Here is an 18,396-nt window from a genome sequence, read left to right as displayed (position 1 = left end):
AGCTCATGTCAATAGATATAAACAATTCAACACAATTTCCTGCAAGTTGGTGAAAGCATTCTTGACTTATTGTCCGAAAACTGGAAAATCCCCCTTTTTTTAATGAATAAAACCCCATAACTCAGAAACGTAAAATCTAAATTTTATAAAAAACGAAAGGGAGCTCACGCAATAAATATATACAATTCACCGAAGTTTTATACATATTGGTTAATGAATTTTTGAGTTAATGTCTGACATGTTGACAAAGGACAGACGGACGGACGGACAGACGGACGGACGGACAGACGGACGGACAACGGTATACCATAATACGTCCCGTAAACGGGCGTATAAAAATGCTTGGTTTTTTTGCCCTTTTTTCGCCCCAAATTCCTAAACGTTTAGGGCAATTACCCCCAAACTCAAACCCAGCTTTCCCTTTGTGATATGGAACCTTGTAGTACAATTTCATAAAGATCCATACACTTACACACACAAGTTATTGTCCTGAAACTAGAAAAAAGCGTGTTTTTTAGGCTCTTTTTGGCACCTAATTCCTAAAATTTTGAGGCAATTACCCCCAAAATCAATCCCAGCCTTCCCTTTGTGGTATGGTACCTTGCAGTACAATTTCAGAGAGAACCATACACTTGAACACAAGTTATTGTCTGGAAACTAGAAAAATGCTTGGTTTTCTGCCCCAAATTCCTAAACTTTAGGGCTGCAGTTGAATTACCCCCAAACTTAAACCCAGCTTTCCCCTCGATATGGAACCTTGTAGTACAATTTCATAAAGATCCATACACTTACACACACAAGTTATTGTCCTGAAACTAGAAAAATGCTTGTTTTTTGCCTCTTTTTGGTACCTAATTCCTAAAATTTTGAGGCAATTACCCCCAAAATCAATCCCAACCTTCCCTTTGTGGTATGGTACCTTGCAGTACAATTTCAGAGAGATCCATACACTTGAACACAAGTTATTGTCTGGAATCTAGAAAAAATGCTTATTTTTGGCCCCTAATTCCTTAACTCTTGCTACCATAACCCCCAAAATCAATCCCAACCTTCCTTTTGTGGTATTGAACCTTATGGTAAAATTTCATAGAGATTCATTCACTTAAACTAAAGTTATTGTGCGAAAACCATTGTGTCTTCAGACAACAAGGACGACACCGACGGAGCCAACGTCATACCAATATACAACTGCAAAATTTTTTTGCGGTCATATAAAAAGTATGGGTGCATCAAATGTGGCCGAAACCACCTGTGGACGAACTGGTCTTGATCTTGATAGGTACAGTATACGATGAAAGAAATGTCCAAGGATATTACTAAGCCGTGCGTGGGTCAGTAATTTATTTAAGTGGAACCCCCTTACAATATCACTGAAAGTTTTAGCTGGTTATTATGCTGTTTGAATCTTCATGGTGAAAATAACCGGTGGTAATAGGTTCCAATCTGTAATTGTGTTTGATATGAACAGAAGCTGAATTTTAATGTGTCTAATTTTGTTTGCAGTCTCAGGAAATGTTGGCTATGCATATTCTTGGTTGTCCTAGATGTTTTTTTTCAGTTGATCAGATGGTAAGTTGGCTTGACCGTGTATGCATAAAAATTTGCAGAAGAGGATAGGTCTGTTTTGGGTTCAACGATCTTTTAGGGATGGTAGTTGCAGCTGGTCTAAAATTGCTGTCATACTTCCTGGGTTGTAATTGAAGTTTGGTGTTGTAAACCTTGCTGCTCTTTTTTGTACACTTTCCAGCTGATCTTGAAGATATATTTGGTGTTGGTCCCAGGCAGTGCTCGCATATTCGAGGACAGGTCATATAAGTCCTTTATATGCCTGGAGTTTGACTTCAAGGGGACATGACGAAAGGTTTCTTTTCAGTAATCCTAGTGTCCAGTAAAATTTGTTGCATATGTCCACTATGTGCTTTCCCAAGTGTAGGTCATTGGTGATGTTGACTCCTAGATATTTAATAGTTGTTAGTAACTGGAGTTTGGTATCTTTTAGTGTATATTCAAATGATGTTGTTTTCTTCTTGTAACTCAATGTCATCATGTTGCATTTAATTGGTTGAAATTGCATACACCAATTAGTTGCCCAGTTACCAAGAGTATCTATATCTTTCTGCAGTTCTGCACAGTCATCTTCGTTTTCTATTTCTCTGTACATAGCGTACACTGTCGTTGGCGAACAGCTTAATTTCAGATGTTACATGTTCTGCTATGTCATTGATGTGGACTAGAAATAGGATGGGACCAAGAACTGTTCCTTGAGGTTTTCCTGATAGTACTGTTGATGTTTCAGATTTAATTCCATTCACTACGACGCACTGAGATCTTGTAGATAGGAAGGCGTTAATCCAATTCAAGATGTTTTTTCGACACACCCTATTACTCTGCAAATCTTTTCCAACTATTAGACAATATACTGAAGACAATATTCCAACATTTTTCTCATATGTCTAAATAAAGTATTGCAAATACTTACTATTCTGGGCATCAGACTAGTGGCTAAAGCCTAACGGTGCAGACTTATGGTCGTGTGGCCGAAACGTCTCGAAACCTAACTGAATGTGTATAGAAAATTATGTCGGTTGTATTGGAAAATGGAAAGCTTTCATACATCTTAATTTCTATGGTACATACATACAATTCAAGAAAAGTATTCTACAAACAAACAAAATAAATCAGTTCAAAAATCGTTCCTAATTTACTAATTGTGTCCGATGGGGCTTTATAGTCGTCATCGAAGTAAGATTTGGAGCTCTAACATCACATTGACACCTTAAACTCATTTAAACTTACTGATAATCTGTAGAAAGCAGCAACTGAGTAAAAAATGCAAGTTGCAAGAGCTCAATTGCAATGCAAGTCTTCTACCAAGGGAGATCATTTCCAAATCCAGTCAATTCAGGTATCGGTTCCGTTCGCCCTATTTACACATTCGCCCTAGGACCGTTTACCAATACTTACTTTGGGTTGATTTCCAGTACAGGATCCCTAAGGTTCCTCTTCACCAGACTCATAATTTAGATTGTTTTGTATACTATTTTGTCCTTGACTTCTGGATATTTCTGCTCTAGTCATTGTAATAGATCTCTTCATCAGACCAGGAACATATATATGGATGGTTCGATAATATATTATACTGTTCCCAGATCAGACCAATTTAAATTATCTAGTCCTATCGCCCTATTTGAATAATAATATTTATAGTTTTGTAGTTAAAAATACCTATGCAGATATTTATTTGGTAATATTATATTCTCAAATGCATATATATCTCAAAATTCATGAAAAACATGAAAATATTTTTTTGATATTAATAAAGCTTTTGAACTTGAACTTTGAGCATTCCGAACAGTCATATAGATTCGAAAGGATTTTAAAAGACATAGATACTCTGTTAAGCCTGCACTGATCATAAGAAGAATTTCATACTCTCTGGCACCGTCCCTTGATGATCTTTGCTGGCTAGACACATAATCTATAATCTTAAAAATATGTTTTTAAAATATATTTTCAATGATTTGGGAGTTTGACTCATCTGCATTAAGTACAAGTAGGGACTTCCCCTTAAGCACCGACTCTTGGTGCTTACTGCAGATAAGTCATATTAGATATCCTTTATTCTATGTTATTGCAGTAATACCTCATAGTTAAATGTGTGGGTTTTTTTTTTTTTTTATTTTGAGATTTCTCCCGCGGACAAACTACTTAAGCCTCTTGTTTTTTTCTTTTTATAGTAAAAATACACTAACCTGGTGCACTTGAGTCAATGTCAATATAATATTAATTGAATTATCAGGGGCGGATTCAGGCGGGGGCATGGCGGGCGTGTGCCCCCTAAAATTTGCAAAGAATGGGTTGTTCTCAGCTTAATAAAGAATATTTCGATAATTTCTACCAAACTTGGACAGAAGCTTGTTTATGATCATAAGATAGTATCCAGAAGTAAATTTAAAAAAAAAATCCTGTTTTTCCGTATTTTACTTATAAATGGACTTAGTTTTTCTGCCAGGAAACATTACATTCACTCTGTGGTTAAAGTTTTAAAAATTTTAATAACTTACTCAAACTATCCTGGATTTCTACCAAACTTGGACAGAAGCTTGTTTATGATCATAAGATAGTATCCAGAAGTAAATTTTAAAAAAAAATCCTGTTTTTCCATATTTTACTCATAAATGGACTTAGTTTTTCTGCCAGGAAACATTACATTCACTCTGTGGTTAAAGTTTTAAAAATTTTAATAACTTTCTTAAACTATCCTGGATTTGTACCAAACATGGACAGAAGTTTGCTTATGATCAAAAGCTAGTATCTAGAAGGAAATTGTTATTAAAATTTTGTACTTGTTTGTCCATATTTTACTTATAAATGGACTTAGTTTTTCTTCGAGTTAACATTACATACAGTCTGCAGTTAAATTTTTTAAAACATTTATTAGATTCATAAACTATCCTGGATTTTTACCAAACTTGGACAGAAGCTTCTTACAATAAAAAAATTTATTGAGAGGAATATTTTTATTAAATTTTTTCCTCATCTCATTTTTGTTGAGCCTGCGATCAACAGCAAAAGTAGGCGAGACACTGGGTTCCGCGGTACCCTTACGATTTTTTTTTATTACACGTGTTACATATCTATTGTCTGCGTATTGCATATGTTATTGTTTATAATGATATTGTTTGTATGCTATATGCCCACCTGGGGCCCTAATTTGGTGAATAAAAATATTCTATTCTATTCTATTCGATTCGATTCTATTCTATATATAGTATTAATAGTACTGATAATAACAGTGTACATGTTTTACTTAATAACGTATGAAAATAGAAAGAAAAATGGGAAAGAATAAGGAAAAGAAGAAGAAGTTTTTTATAATTAATTTCAATGATTGTCGACTGTAGAATACTAATTTAGGTATAATAATGATTTCTTTGATCTCACTGATTGTTGTCTTTGGTGGTTTTTATAATCAAAATTTGTTTTTTAACTGTAAACTTGCCATGCATTGATCTTTAGTTCTAGATCATTCATTGTTTTATATTAACTGTGTTAAAATAATCTCATATATTAAATACTTTGCATTCCTGTAGACTTCAGTACAAATTTAAATCAAAGGAAAATAATTATCTGCATGGTAGGAGCAATACAATGTGCAACACATATTAACGTTTATTACATCCTCTATTCGAAACTTTTCAACACACAAATAATTTATTATACCATTATACAACAAAATAAAATACTAAAACAACGTTGTTCTTTAGTATGATAGTAAAATACGGCGTTGTATCAGAGTTGGTAAATTCAATCGAAACTAGTGAGACATGCACAGTAGTGATAGATATGTGATATAACTAAATATAGACAATTTAATATTTTAAGCAAAAATGACTACTATAATATGCGTATCATGTACCCAAGCGCCTGTGATTTGTATTTGAATTATTTATTTTCTCGTTTATTCAGAACCCGTGAAAGAGTAATAACCGAGATCGTATTTTATAATAGGCCAAATACTTGTTACATTTCAGAATTCTACAGGCGATCATTTCAAGTTCCTTAGATTTTAAATATTTAGAAATAATGAATCCACAACTTAGATGGTCTTTTCTTAGATGGAATAGTTTGTACACTCCCGTCTCAGTCGGGATGTATTATGGTATACCGTAATCCGCCTGTGCCTCTGTCCGTCCGTCCGTCAACACTTCAGTGGCGAAGGCGTAGACTGAAAAGTGGGCTTGGGCAAACTTCTGAAAATGACGGAAAAAAACAACAACACAAGTCTAGAAGTTAGTCAGTGTCATCTTTAATTTTCATTGCTTATTTATTGTAATAAACAAATATTAATAAAAAAAAAAGATCGTCCGGTGAATAATAGGACTATTGACCGACGATACAATTTATCGAGGTTTTTTAACGACCCTGCCTATTTAGACGAAAATATCCAAACTAATTCACACCACGTGATCTATTATTAGCCAAAAGATTTATTCAATTGTACTTGAGGTATGATAATGATTATTAGTCCATATTGATAGGACTTTCGTAGGTTTTTCTATTTGAATTAGATTTTAAATAAAACAGCATATTCACCTGCGGAAAAAAGTACATTCACCGCGCAAAACATCGCGTGCTTTTACCTGTATGAGTATGGTAAAATCGTTTGATGTACAATTGGTTTTGGCAAATATATATAATTGTCCTTACGCACATTTTCTATCTCGAAATATGGAATATAAACAATTACTGACATTTTTTTTCGGTGAATATGAGGTTTAATTGACCTTTGAAAATACACATATTTACTTCATCAAAAGACAGTAATTGTATACTATTGTCTCATACGAGAAGAAGACTTAAGTTTGCCTAACTTGTGTTTTATCCTTTTCGCAATATGTTGTCTGCTTGTGTAAATTTTGTAAAAAATCACTCTGATTCAAACAAAAAATTCTCTGAAACTGACATTATCAAGATGCTTGATTTCTTGATTGTCAACATATTTGTTACGTTTGGAGGACGTGTTTTTCAACAAACTATCGGCCCCTCTTCTTGCCGACTTGTTCCTTTATTCTTATGAGGCTGACTTCATACAGGAGCTTCTTAGGAAGAAAGATAAGAAGTTAGCAGTATCCTTTAACTTTCCTTTCCGCTATATAGATGATGTTCTCTCACTAAATAATTCAAAATTTGGTGACTATGTTGAACGCATCTATCCCATTGAACTAGATATAAAAGATACAACAGATACAGTTAAGTCTGCCTCGTATCTTGACTTACATCTAGAAATTGATAATGAGGGTCGGTTGAAAACAAAACTTTACGACAAAAGAGATGATTTCAGCTTCCCAATTGTGAACTTTCCATTTCTATGTAGCAACATTCCAGCAGCGCCTGCATACGGAATATATATCTCCCAATTGATACGATATTCCCGGGCTTGTATTTCCTATCATGGTTTCCTTGATAGAGGGTTGCTGCTCACTAGGAAACTATTGAGCCAAGAGTTCCAAATGGTGAAGTTAAAATCATCCCTTCGTAAATTTTACGGACGCCATCACGAGTTGGTTGACCGTTATGGAATATCCGTTTCACAGTTGATAGCGGATATGTTCCTTATGTCGTAACTACAATCCCGTTCCCTTTTTTTACGAATGTGACCTACCGAATTAGACTACTAGTATTTACCGGGTTTGTACTAACATGAGCAACACGGCGAGTGCCACATGTGGAGAAGGATCTGCTTACCCTTCCGGAGCACCTGAGATCATCCCCAGTTTTTGTTGGGGTTCGTGTTGCTTAGTCTTTAGTTTTCTATGTTGTGTTTTGTGTACTATTGTTTGTCTGTTTGTCTTTTTCTTTTTTAGATATGGTGTTGTCAGTTTATTTTCGATTTATGAGTTTGAATGTTCCTCTGGTATCTTTTGCCCCTCTTTTAAGGTAACAGTAGTTTCCCGGTGTTAAAATCTCATAAATCGGCAAAGAAGACAAAAGTCATTAATATCGTCACGTTTGTCATAGATCCAATCTAATTAACATAGAGATCTCTGATTTCGTTATTCTCATATGAGCTTATACAGACGAGTACGCGAGTAAGCTTTGATAGATCTGAATTTTAATCGGATTGGTCATAGATACTATGTTGAAGTCCATCTGTGTCAATATCGAGGAAAAGATCAGACTATGAATCAGACCTATTAGTTTCGGTATTATCCCGTATCTTAAGTTCACTGTGATATATAAGATGCAAGAACTCACTGAAATGTGGATAATTGGGTGACAGGACATTGAAAAAGACGATTTTTGCCTCGTCGTAGAATGCGACAACTCTTAGCACTGCATTTGTGTCTGAATCGCACAAGAGGGTCAGTTCGTTTTGCCGAAATCTGCATGCATGCTTTAAGAAAATTTGTATTTGCTGAACATATTAATTCGTGGGTTACTTATCCACGAAATCCACGAAAATTGGTACTAAAACAAAATAATACATCAAAATAAGTTGACGACGTCGCGTATTGTTAAAATGACGATCCCGGAGATGATGTTGTTCAACTAAGTTCTCTGTGAAGAAGACATGGTATGGGTTGTACTGGTGTTAAATTCATTTCTGTGTTGTTGCGTCAGTGTGGTGGAAGGTTTGCGGCATTATACAAAATGGTGCACAGTAAGCAGTTTGGGTTTAGCTTGGGTGTAGTTATTTCATTCACCACATGACTGGCTCCTTTTATCACACCTTTTGATGATGAACTGGCGATCGCCCTCTTGGCTTTATTTTCCAGTGTATTTGCATCAGAAAAGGTGAATGCTCGACCAAATACATTACAAACAGTATAAAAAATGACTGCAGCCGCTATATACGTACTTTAGAATTGATCGGTGTTGAACAGTTTTGACCGCGCAACTAGTGTGGTTTTGTTTGACTAACGTTTAAGTGCCGGAGACTTAAGTCTTCGATCGGTTGACACTGATGCTTGCATTGATGTCCTCTGGTCGTCTCTGCATTTCTTTGTGAATGTGGTTGTGTTTTCAAAGCTTCGATAAGTGTCTAAGGCATTGGTCTTGGTTTGTTTGACATGGATTTGTGCATTGATGTACTCTGGTCGACTTAACACTATATTGTAGTTGTTGTTGGACTGCATTCCATGTACCGTAAATACGACGGTCAATGTAGTTCGTCAACATTTCCATACTACATTTGTTTCACATGCATTTCTATGTTTTGAACGGCCACCAATCATGTTTACAATCACACTTGCAAACACTCGGACTTGCCAGTTTGTCTTCGTGAAGCTCCATGCGATGCTTCACTGCAAAGCGATACATCAGTTTTATTGAACGATAAGATGATTACGGTGCCAAATTCACCATTCAACGCATTGCTTCGACTGGAGCCTTTTTAATGTCATTCTTTACGAACTCAGTCAGGTATTCTCTCTCTAACCTGGAATACATACTGAGTCCTCGTCTCTTTGCTAGTGCCTTTATCGTAGAGTGGTTGCACAAACTAAGGCTTAGTATTTGCAATGATACTTGTATTGGAACTGAAAAGTAGGTACCGTCTCAACAGCGGTGATGTCGTACATATAGAGCGATAAGGCGAACATCTCTTGTCCGCAATCCTGAACATTTTGGAGGCGCACAAATGAATTACATTACAATATAATGACAATAAATTAATGAAGTTTAACTTTGAACTACTGTCTCTGATAAATATAACACATCAATATCTTTAACTGTCTGTTATAGTACACGCGGATGATTCAGTCTATAATAAAGCAAAATTAAACTCATTAAATATAGTTAACAGTCCATACAATTACTAGTAGTATGTTAAATAGTTCACTATTATCAAATCTGACGGTTTCATTTGGTTCACATTCACTTCTAGATGATATAACTTGCTAATAGATCAGAACGTTAGACCAAACTTAGTCCGTACAATAGCTGATATACTAAAACCCTCTCGTCCTTGAATCAATTTGCCGATGATCCCTATATTCCAAGTTGTTCTTGTATTTCATTATGTATCAGTGCGACCTCTCCAATACTAATGTTCTGTTTATCTTCACCATTGTTTCGATGTTGTTCTCTAAGGGATGTAAGGTATTCACGTTTCCACCTTGTCCAGACATTTTGAATGATCCGACATTGAATGTGTGCTAGTTTATTGGCTGGTGGGTGTGTAAACTTTTTTAAATCTTCGATGTTTCCATGTAGAGTTTTTAAGTACGGTAAAGATGTTATCATTCTTCCATACAGTTAAAGATAGGTTGTCAATGGGTCATTATCCGTTGGTTCCAATCATTGCTAAGTCAATGGGCGATCTTTAAGTACTGTTTATAGCTTCCATAACGATAGTTTCAAGTACATGTACACGTAAACTGACAACAGGCTTTCCCAGAACTTTTTTAATACAATTTTTAGTCAAAGATTTTAAGTAATTACTTTCTCCCACCAACCACCCTACCATTGATCACGTTAAGAAATAAACTTCCGCGTTGTTCCATACGATTTTAATTGTTCATTTAATGACTGTGACTTAGTAAGAAATTCTTAATTCTTTGCTGAAGCGACATATGTTGAAGCATTATCCGAAACCGTGATTTTTTTATAACGACTTCCTGCTAGTCAATCGGCGAAACGTTATCATAAATGTCTCTTCAGAAAGGTCTTGTACAATTTATAGGTTCACGGCTCTAGTATTCGCTAGTAAAAAGGCAAATATACGCTTTCCCTCTTTTCAATTTTATATTTATACGTTTGATGCGCCTGTAAGAGTAAATGGTCTGTAGAGGCAGCGGTTCTGGTGTAGCATACAATCTCCATGTAATCTTGCGACAGATTATACATTTTTTAATAAATGTCTTAATATACTGTCGGATTGTTGGAATCGTGAAAGGAGTGACTGTACTTTTTAATCCAGAATGAAATACTATATCGTGGTCACCCATTAAAACATTCACAATGTGTCCTTATTCGGTAATACTAACATGTACTTTAATTTGTTGAAGCGGTAATATGCAATTGTTTAGGTACTCGTTTAACGTCCATTGCAACGGATTATTTCTTTCTTGTCCAGGTCCAAGATCATATCCGATGTTTTCTATCGCAAACTTTGAAATACATCTCGGTATTTTCGAAGTTGCGAATCTTGCAGTATCCAGGCTTTTGATGCTATTTGAATATCTTCTGCATTTAAATTTCAACGAAGTTTTTCTCACTTTTACAGTTGTGTGTAAATCTGTTTACATACGTTGTTACGCGTAGAAGTTTCTGGTACGCTTCATACCTAACTATGTCCATGATTTTACTTATTCCTGAGACCGTTGTGTGGCACCAATAAGCCACAATTCTTAAACTTTACACCAGTCATACCTCATGAAATAGATATGCGGGATTCGAATCTGACAGTATCTCAAAGAACATCATGTGTAAGTTGAAATATTTCTGTTATTTTGTTTTTGACGAAAAATAAAGGCAACAGTAGTATACAGCTGTTCAAAAGTCATAAATCGATAGAGAGAAAACTAATCCGGGTTACAAACTAAAACCGAGGGAAACACGTCAACTATAAGAGAAAACAACGGAACAACAGAAACACTGAAGTGCAACAAAAACAAACGCCAAAATACATAGGAACGAATCATTTGATAACAACTGCCATATTCCTGACTTGGTATAGGACATTTTAAGAAAAAATAGTGGGTTGAACCTGGTTTTATGGCTAGCCAAACCTCCCGCTCGGAAACTGTTTCATCGTCATCAACCAATTATGTGCCATTTGACTGTCACTCTAAAGTTTGATATGTGAAACGCTTATATATGACTTTAAAAGTTTCACTTATCTGCTCCAAATGACTACTGTCATGAGCTAGAGTTTCGGAATTGGCATTTATTTCAATAGGACAACTCTGTTTTAGACATAATTAGCGAAGAATGGTTCCAGCAAACTATATATAATAGAAAAATAAATAATATACCAGTAATATATGCACATTATCCATGCGCCTTTAAACTGTCATCTGTTTACATGTGTTGTGTAACATTTTTCGTCGATCTCGTTTCTTTGAAAAACGGTCTTAAAATTTCAGTCTTTATGCATTCATTTGTGTCTCGTTGTATTTCTTTCTATTCCATCATAGTTTTTGTCGATAATGAATCATTCCAATCCAGTTTTCTCCCCCTAAGAGTCTGCATAAACATTTTACTCCTTACCTTACCACACTTATAATTCATAGAGGGTACATCTTTGAATATTATTTATGAATTTCCCGCTTTGTAATCAAAATATCCTCCATTTCTAAGTATTTTTGTTTTGAAAAAAGTAAGCGTATCCTTGTAGGTGTTTCATCTAAGTCCAAACATTTTGATAAGTTTATCGTAATCAAGAACATTTTCTGACGTTGCACGATCTTTTAAGTCTTAGTTTGATGCCCAAAAAAGCGTAAATTGAATCCCGCTTTTGCAAATAAGACACGAGATGTGTCCAAGTACTGTAATAACTATCTCTTAGTTGGAAAACTTGATATTGTGTTGTAAACGTATAGATCCATCTGCATATCATCAGTCCATTCACATCCATTTTAACTCGGGTGCTTTAAAAAAAACTGTATATAATATAAATGGTTAAAAAAAAAGCTCCAAATAAAACGAAAGTGAATCAGTAAACTGATATCGGGCTTGTAGAGTTTATAGGATTGTTAACCCAAAAAAACTAGTTACATCACGTCCTTTCTCTTCTAGTACAACATTTAGATATGCCCGTTTGTCTGTTGAAACAACAAATTAATTTAATCGAAATCTTAGATGTCGTTTAAACTTGGGGTGTCTTGTCTTGATTTACAGCTACATCCAAAACCATACTAATATGTGCAGTTAACGATTCTTTTCTTTTCACGGGATAATGCGTTATATAGTGCACTTGGCTATTTGTTCCTGTATCTTCACTCATCTTCTCTATAAATCCTCTTCTTTCTTTTTCGGGTATAATTTCTCTATATTTCTCTTATAATTGCGGTTCCTTTTTCAGTCATTTAATTACGTTTTCTGTTCTACGATGTCCAATCTCTTTGTTAACTGGTAAATTTGGATGATCTGCTTTACAGGGTAACTTAGCTAAATATATGTCGTCATGATAACTTTTACAAATTTTCTCATATAAATCTTGATTTTTTTTTGTGCCCCGTTGTGTTCTCGTCAATGTCCAAGGTAAAGTGATTATATCTTTCAAAACTTATTCGGGTCGCATTCTCATGTCTTTTTCGAGATCATTTCATTGATCATAGATGTTTGCTGGTTTTTGTAGCTTAATGAACAGTGAAGTGGCCCTGATGGCAAATCATATCATTTGGTGGCAGTAGGTCCCCTTCTTCTGATGATGTGGTATTCTATAAATGCCCAATAGTAGTCGGCTTCCACAAGTAGTGAGTAATTTTCGTTCGTTATAACTGGATGGACGAATTTTCTTCCAGGTTATAACGTTATTTTTTCTTACTTTATGGAAGTAAGTTTTGAATTGTGCGCTGATTTCTGGACAATCAATAATGTGATCGGCAATTATCCTTCCTCTATAAGCAAATAAAGCCTTTATCTGCATGTTGTTTGAAACCTCCTCGCAGTAGAATTTTCGGTTGGGCGTCTCCTTGTTGAGTTTTGGCAGTCGACTGTATCTCCTCAACCTTCTTTTTGCAATTAAGACCAGTACCCATTTCTTTGCTTAAATTTTCGAAAGAATGATTTCAACTTAACTTCATGGAAGTCTTGGTTTAATAGCTTCTTTGTGAGCAGCAACCCTCTATCAAGGAAATCATGATAGGAAATGTCAAGCTCTGGAATATCGTTTCCATTGGGAGATATTTACTCAGTATGTCGAATGTTGCTACATAGAAATGGAGGGTTCACAATTGGAAAGATGAAATCATCTCTTTTGTCGTAATGTTTTGTTCTCAACCGACCTTCATTCCCAATTTCTAGATGTAAGTCAACAAAAAAGGCAGACCTAACTGTACCTGTTGTTTCTTTTACCTAAGTTCGATGGGATTGATACGTTCAACATAGTCACCAAACTTTGAATCATTTGGTGGGAGGACATCATCTATATAGCGCGGCGTGAAGTTTAAGGATAATGCTAGCTTTTTTCCCTTTTCCCTAAGAAGCTCATGTATGAAGTTTCCATATGAATTAAGGAACAAGTCGGCATGGAGAAGAGCACAGTTGGTTCCCATGATAATGCCGATTGTTTGTTTAAACCACGTTCCTTAAACGTAACAAACATGTTGTCAATCAGGAAATCAAGCATCTTGATAATGTCAGTTTCAGAGATTTTCTTGTTTGAATCAGGAGGTTTGTTTTCTTAAGGTACGAGGTATCTCTCCCTAAGACACGATACCTGTATCTACGTTGGTCGTTCTTTTTTTATAAAACAAAGCAGGACCAATTCTTTTAATTTGTCTTTTAGATTGGAATTGGGAATACAGGTGCAAAGGGTATACAAGTCAAATGTTTTGCATGTACTATTAAACGTCAATCATTTATGAAAAAAATAAAAAAAGTATTCTAATCGAAAATCTGGTTCATGAGCCTCGGTACATACATATGGCATAATGAATGTTTGAAAAATGGCACAGTTCTAAACTGACCTATCCACATGTATTATACAATATGCAAGGTACATTTGTAGTTTATTTTTTAATTTAATTTTTTTGCTTTCTCTGTGTATGCGTCATGATCACCTTTTTAATGTTGTCCAGTTTTTGGGAAGTATTTTGTTTTTGATTTGAGGTATCATATCCGTCTCTTTATTCAATTTACTCCTAATGTCTAGAGCGTTATTCAAACGTTATTTAAGCTTTTTGTTTTTTATTTCTTAAATATTAGGCAGAATTTTAATGTTGTTTGTTTTTTCGTAAATTTTGTGTTCTTACTGAAGGTGTTTGTGAACCGTAAAATGATGTGACCGGAACACCAACAGACAATCATAAAGCCCTGACGGATTCACCAGGCAATGATGTGCAGAAGATACCGCACTGTTAGCTATGCCTTAGAACTTTTTACAAAGAGTAATAATGCTTCGTGTTTAAGACCGTTTTATTATTCTATGTACACAGTTGGACCTTAGTGTATTGGTTTCAAGTTTGGAGCAAGTCGAAAATTAATATCATTTGCTAGCTTAATTCAATCTGCTGTTTAAGAGTTAAATTTAACTTGAAATATTTTTGCAAATAGCTACTTTTGATGACCCAAGTACAAACATAGCAATTTGTCTTAAAAATATATGTGTACAATGTTTTACTTTGATAACAAAGAATTATAACATCAACAATGTAAAAATTTCTAAATTCCCCTTGCAGTGATTGCCCTCAGATTGATATTCGACATTACATCATTGGCTTAAATCTAGTGCAAATCTTCCAATCAGGTCTACCCGTTGATTTTGGTCATTTTCGGCAGTAAATTTCCTACGTTTTCATTCAGCTTTATGTGTTTTCTGTGAATGTCGAGTATCAGTTAGTTGTGTAGGAGTTAATCTTTTTTTTTTATCGTAATCAGTGGTCAGTTGATTAGCTGTTCTGTACATACTGCTGTCTGGATCTGTAGTAATGTGTCTAACTTCAAAACCCTCACTTTATAATTTGTTTAAATCAGCAAGTCCTTAAATACCATCATAACTATATTGACATGTCCATATCATAAGGAATAAACGATCCCATACATAAAATTAGAGATTGATACATATTCTTTGAACCTTATTTCCTGTTTATTTTGATTACTGGCTGAAAAAACGTTTTTCACCAACAGATTGTTGAAATACTCATCAAGTTCACAATCTAGATGTCCTCGCATTTTGTTAATCTGTTGATTTCTGTTCTGATATTAACCATATCACTTATAATTTCAGATTCAATCTTTTGACGAACTTTGTCAGCAAAATTTTGCGCACTTTGTGTTGACAGAGCTGTTATATTGCCCCTCAATCAAATTCATGAAGTCCTGTCGATCCCATTAGAACCCACGAAAGACCAACGTGCATGCCATAGTTGATAGCAGTAGGCTTTGGACCCTTTTTGTTGTTTAGACTTCTTTATATTGTGACGAATTTGGTAAGTAGCACGTTATTCCGAAGCTTTTGTTTATAGTCTAGTTACCAGTTACCAGACTAAATAACCAAGGACCAGAATTATCAAGCAAACGACCGTTACTAAGTCTGTGGAGACGAGGTTCGTATGATTTGATTTTGTTCATTTCTTTTCAAATTACACATAGAAAATATTTTTAGTTTTTTTGGTATTGAATTTTACCATTAGTATTTTTGTTGCCATATTCTTTTTTCTAGTTTTAAAAAAATTTGGGAAGGGGGATAACAAAATGAAAATTATCTGATGTGTACTGTTATTTTACCCCCAAAATAACATATATTTAAACACGTTTATGATAAATTAGCAACATTATGAAAATAATTGTTAAATCTAACTGCATTCAATACTTTAAGGTTTCTTTTCTAATTTATAATGTTTGTATCTTCCCCATTATTAAACAATCAGTATAAAACAGATTTTGTTTACGCTTATCCCACTTATGTTAATTTTGCATTAGATATGCACTTGAAATAAAGGCTAAACTCCGCTATTAGTAACATTTTCGACCAGCTTGAAAGACTTCAATATCCATATTTTGGATTTTGTCATGTGTTAATATGAATAGATCTAATGCATAGTAACACAAATGTTGAATCAGTATCTAATTAGTTAGAGAGTGTTAAATGTTGCATGGTGATGAAAAATTATATAATTATATAAATTTGGCAAAAAAAATCCAATTAAATGCCATTTCAAAGAAAATTTTCTTCTTTTATACATTTTATTATCAAGTGTTTCAAGATTACACACACTAGAAATCATTATTACACTTGCCACTTTTGAAATGAAATAGAAAAAAATACTGTGCATGAAAAAAAAAAGAAAAAATCCAAATATGGATATATAACCTATAAAGTTGGCCAAAAATGTGACTATTATTCTCCATGTAGCCTTAATATTTCAAGTACATTTTATTTCTAGTTGAAATAAAAATGAGCAAGATGCAGTGTGCATTGTATTTAATGAAGAAAAAAAACTTGAAATACTAATTGGTCTTAATTCTTCTTTTCAGGTTGAAAAATGGATTTCTGCTGCAGATATCATGTATAGGTAGTCATTTGATTTAACTTGTCGTTTAGGGAATTGAAATAGAACAATTCAAGATTTGCCGAACTGTTGCTCAATATGGGGGAATTGTAATGCAGATGGAATTTAATGAATTGTTAAGATGCAGAAAAGAGCTGCCAGAATTATACTTGACGCACCAATACTAACACATACTGTAAATTTATGTAAAGAGCTGAAATGGTTAAATTTCAAATCTAGGATTTCTTAAAATTCTCAATAATAAAACACCTAATTACCTTAAAGAACTATGTTGTCCAATTATATACCTACACAGCAGAAATTTAAGATCCTCTGCAAATAATAATCTAGCTGCAGTAAGGCCTAATACAAATTCGATGAAAAAATCATTCACTTACAGCTCCTCAATACTTTGGAATAAACTACCAAATGAAATAAAACTATATGAAAATCTAGGTACTTTTAAAAGAAAATGTGTAGATTTTTTAACTATAAATGATATGTAACAACTCTCTAATTCTATCATTGTCTTTTTAATGTTTGTGTGTAATGTATTATTTGTTTGTTTTTTTTTTCTTTTTCTACAGACAATCATCTAGCATGAAAGTTTAGTTATATGTTCAAAAATTGTAATATCTGTAATATTTGTTCTGTATGTTTTTTGTGAGGGTCTCAAGGTAAATTAGTGAATGCTAATTGAGTCACCCTCTTTAAATAAAGTCATTATTATTATTATTATTATTATTATTATTATTATTATTAAAATGATCGAAGAGAATGATTAAACGAATTTACGGCATAAACGTTCCATCAAGTGATGGTTAAAGATGGTACGGAAGTATTTGTTTTACACACAATACGGTTGCTTCTTTGTATATCAAATTTAGGTGAATGATTATGAACATTGTTGTTAGACATTGCAATTGATTATCATTTAGGCATATTTTTGGTGAATTTTAACAAACAATGTGAATGATTTTTTTTAAATATATGATCATATATATACTTAATGGTACCAATGGAAATAATGTTTTGACAAATTTATAAATGTTACCTTTACTGCGACCAAAAAGGAATTAAATGACTGGTTTCTTAGACTGGTGACATTAAGTCACAAAAGCGAAATTATTTGTTTACATTCAACCGGCAAGTTTTTTACCCCAAAATGGTACTCAGAATAAAAAATTTAGTGGCTGCTCATTGGATGATCCAGGGTTGAATTATTTTTTTTTTATTTGAAAGCTTATCCATTTAGGTTTGAAAATCAAATTCATATTTTACAAAATTAAGAAGATGTAGTTTTTAATTAACTAATTCTATGGAAAATGCATTTCACATAATTGAATCTTGTAAACTCAGATTTAACCTTCTCTGAGTAAGTCCCAGGTAGTCTAGTGGTTAGGATTCCGCGCTCTCACCGCGGCGGCCGGGGTTCGATTCCCCGTCTGGGAAGATATTTTTTGCACTTTGTCTCTCTCAGAAGAGGCCGATCGATATTGATGATAACAACGGTATATACTTTTAACAATTGTTAGGTGTACGTAGCCAATGAAAGAAACGGTGTATGTCTGTCCTGTCAAGTGACATATACCATTCCCTTTTACAATCGGTGTGCTTTTTGTTTAGCTCCAGATTACGAGGCCGACTGGTCTATGGATCAGTATATGAAATTGAATTGCAAATGTACTTGATCAGCAAATTTCAATCCAAATATCCACAGTCAACGACATTAAGA

At 34.1% G+C, this 18,396-nt stretch overlaps 1 protein-coding gene and 1 non-coding gene across 3 annotated transcripts in view; one reads left to right on the top strand and one right to left on the bottom strand.

Moving 5' to 3' along the window:
- Nucleotides 1-2,880, bottom strand: part of LOC127730627 (transmembrane protein 198-like) — a 59,490-nt gene extending 56,610 nt beyond the window's left edge. For both annotated transcript variants that reach the window (XM_052239123.1, XM_052239121.1), the window contains exon 1: nucleotides 2,797-2,880. The gene's annotated coding sequence lies outside the window, so the exon portion shown is untranslated. The remainder of the gene's footprint in view (nucleotides 1-2,796) is intronic.
- Nucleotides 2,881-18,041: 15,161 nt separating this feature from the next.
- Trnae-cuc (transfer RNA glutamic acid (anticodon CUC)) lies at nucleotides 18,042-18,113 on the top strand. The gene has a single exon. It is a non-coding gene; the product is annotated as a tRNA-Glu (tRNA).
- Nucleotides 18,114-18,396: the final 283 nt, after the last annotated feature.

This window comes from Mytilus californianus, unplaced genomic scaffold (assembly GCF_021869535.1).
Source record: "Mytilus californianus isolate M0D057914Y unplaced genomic scaffold, xbMytCali1.0.p SCAF_2, whole genome shotgun sequence".
In the NCBI taxonomy this organism is placed as follows: Eukaryota; Metazoa; Mollusca; class Bivalvia; order Mytilida; family Mytilidae; genus Mytilus; species Mytilus californianus.
Note: the sequence above shows the minus strand (reverse complement) of the source record. Positions and strands in the feature narration are given on the sequence as shown.